Source organism: Apis dorsata, unplaced genomic scaffold, assembly GCF_000469605.1.
Source record: "Apis dorsata unplaced genomic scaffold, Apis dorsata 1.3 scaffold_315, whole genome shotgun sequence".
Lineage (NCBI taxonomy): Eukaryota > Metazoa > Arthropoda > Insecta > Hymenoptera > Apidae > Apis > Apis dorsata.
Window position 1 is genome coordinate 276,399 of NW_006263587.1, and position 3,329 is coordinate 279,727.

The window sequence follows — 3,329 nt, forward strand, 5'->3', positions numbered from 1 at the left end:
TCGAACCCTACATTACCGATCGAATTTTCGAACCGAGTGAATGAAATCGAGTGGGAACGACGCAAACGCGGTTAACGGCAATCAACGGTTGGAATGGGATCAAAGATAGAAGAGGAAAAGAAAAATCAAGCTTTAGCAGAAATGGTGAAATCGATCGATAAATTATCCGAGAGATGGATTCTCCTCCGACCGAGACTCGGATCAAGGATATCCGCGGCAACGAGCCGCGAATCGGGCTCGTTATCGCGTTGTTGGCGCGAGCTGCGTTACTACGCGTAACGCAATTATTGCAATTAGCCCGCTGAAGCTAGCCGCCGCTATTACGCTTCCTCCTTTCGTGATTGCTCGCAGCGCCTCTCGCGTTACGAGCGCGTCGTAAAACCGTGGCGATTTTCACCACGGTCGGCCAGTTACATCGGATGACCGTGCACTTTTCCAAAACGTCTTCTCGACCGCCAGCTGCTGCTGCTCCGCTACGTTGCTTCGCGTCACCTGCGATCGACCGTCTTCCGTCTTGCTGATCGCCTCCCGATCAACCTATCCCCCCCCTCCCCCCTATCTCCTCTATTTTTCTAACGTTTCTTTTCTCTTTTCGCGCGCTCTTTACGACCATCCGCCACAATTAACAGTTTCCCCCCCTTTTTCTCGTACAACGTAAATAAGCGTTCAAAACAAGAAACGTCGGTAAGACGTTTCTTTCGAATTTAATACCTTTTTTTCGATCCTCGAAATGATACCTCGAAATGTTGGGAAGGGACGGAGAAGGAGGAAAGTGTCGAGGTTCGAGTTGTTATTATCGAATATAATTCAGAGATACTGTTTGCGTGGAAGAAAAAGAGGGAGGAGAGAGGGGGGGGGGCGAACCGCGTTCGACTATTAAGACACGCTGTATTTTTCAGGGAACGCGTTCGTCACAGCGCTAAATTTAACGATAAATTTCCCGTGTAATTTGTCCCCGACGGATGATTCGACGAAGCCGTAGCGCTAATTCCCGAGAGAAAAGAAAGTGGACGCGGCGTGAGCCGTGCCGAGTGAGCCGGCCGAGCTCAAAGTCGTAACATTAAGCATCGCGAAAGGTCATCGCCGCGGCGGCGATCTCTTAACGCCGGTAACGGTACTGACCGTGGCCGGCTCGCGCGTCTTTCATCCTCTCTCTCTCTCTCTCTCTCTCTCTCTCTTCCAACCGCGATCTCTCCAACCGCGTATACACACATTTCCAACTGAGAAGAAAAACGCGACGATCCACTCGAATCTACCCGCTTCCGTTTCACGTATCTAGAAACATCTTCTCTATCTCTCTAATTACGCTCGAATTTTTCCAAAGGTGATGGCGATGAGGATGGTAGTGGTGTACGTCGTCGCACGTATCCTCATCCACCCGTCTACGTTCCCGGCTATTCCTCTCCTTGTCCGACTATTATTAGCGGTAATGCATGCCATTAGCGTCAAGGTTCGTGCGCGAGAACGAGTCTCTCTCNAGAGAAACAAGAAGGAAGGTCATCGTTGTTGTTGTTGTTGATATTCGAGGAGACTGTCTATCTATCTCTCTCTTTCTCTCTCTCTCTCGTTCTCGCGGTTTCGGAGGGGAAGAGAACCCTCCTCGAAGGGAGAAGCGGGGAAATTTATCGCGGCGCGTGGTCGAAGGAAAAAAAGGGAAGAAGAAGGAGAAGAGAAGAAGGGAAGGGAGACGGCCCATATTCCGTAGCCGCGTCGTTAAGCAGCGCAAGAGAAAAAGGAACGGATAAATCACCCGACCCGATTTTTCGAGTCTGGCTCGAGAAAGGAGATATAAATTTAATAACTCGGCTACCTCGAGGTTCCTCCTCGTTATTTCGTTAACGTTTCTTTCCGGAAAAATCAGTCGGATTTCGAGGAGAACGGGGAGGAGGAGGAGGAGGAAGGAAGGAGGAAAGGTCGTCTCGCTCGCCAACCCTTGCCCTCTCTACCCCTCCCCCTCTCCCATTCGCAACGGTTAGCGATAAATCCGGCCACGATAAAGAATACAAGCCGCCGTGGTCCTTCGATTTTTTATGCGTCGCGTTGGGTGTGCTGCTCCCTTCTTTGGAGAAACATTAGAGGCCGAGATTATATATATATATATATATATATCTTTGCATATATATATATATACGCGAAGGAGTTAGGAGGAAAGATGAAAGAGAGAGAAGGGTGGAGAAATATCGAACGATATAACCCTGCCTCCTGTCTCGAGATACGACTTCTCTCTTTCGAGAAGAGAGAGAGAGAGAGAGAGAGGTAAGAAAAAAGGGAAGAAAGGAAGGAAGCGGACGTTGGCCGTTGGCTACTTACCGGCCGTGAAATATGAAATTAAATTCATTAGGGTTCTCGCGGTTATAATAAATCGAACGATTGTGGCGGGATTCGAGAGGACTTCGAGGGTGGCGGGCTCAATAACTCAGACGGTTTGAATGGAAAATGATGAGAAATGTCTCTCATTGAACGCTGGGGGGTCCTGTCCCTCGCCTCCCCTCCCCTTTTTTTCTCTCGCTTTATCGCGCGATCCCAAACGGAATCTTATAGCGTCCACCTGTATCTTTGCAACTCTACGCGACTTTATCACCGCCTATGAAACTATTCGAACGAGTAGTTAGAAACTCGAAGAATCATTCTTCTTCTCGACTCACCGATCGATTTTTTTTTAGAGCCTCGAATAGATTCCTAACCTCGTTACGTATGATCTTACGTATAATACGTCGAATAAGTGGATTTTCTTATCTCAAATTAGATCGAGGGACTGCGAGTTTTTTTACACACTCGTTGAGATAGAAATATTATTTTCAATGTTTTTATAAACGTGGCGAGTTAGAACGAGGTCTATTTTTATCGAATCGAAATTATTTCTGTTCTCGAAGAAATTAAAAAGTTTAAGAAGTTTTTTTATCGAGTGAAACAATCATATTAGAGTTGAACGAATTTTCTTTACAATGTATCGAGATATATAACAAAAGGATTTCACGAGGAATAATTTCGAGTAAACCGCGAGAAATTCATCGAACGGTCTCGCGGAAAATCGTCTTTCGAGGCGAAAGCGGTTTTTCGGTTAAGTTTCAACGGCTCGATACCGAAAATTAATCGCCGTTGGAAAGTCGTCTCTGGCGTTCGGATCTAGCGGCGGCGAACCTGTTCGGTCGGGGCCGTGCGATAAATTACGTCTATCCGTGGTTGATCGAGACCACGACAACGGCCGCGAGAGGGAAGCAGTGCGGTTTATCGCAAATTGCGGTTCGCGCGCCCGATTAAACGAACGGGTTCCGCGGCATCTTGCCCGGCAACTCTCTCTCTCTCTCTCTCTCTCTCTCGATTTTTCC

General features: G+C 47.7%; 1 long non-coding RNA gene across 1 annotated transcript in view; it reads left to right on the forward strand.

Moving 5' to 3' along the window:
• Positions 1 to 2,437, forward strand: part of LOC102680130 — a 12,308-nt gene extending 9,871 nt beyond the window's left edge. The window contains exon 2 of the long non-coding RNA XR_422068.2: positions 2,160 to 2,437. This is a non-coding gene — a long non-coding RNA (uncharacterized LOC102680130). The remainder of the gene's footprint in view (positions 1 to 2,159) is intronic.
• The last annotated feature ends 892 nt before the right edge of the window (positions 2,438 to 3,329 follow it).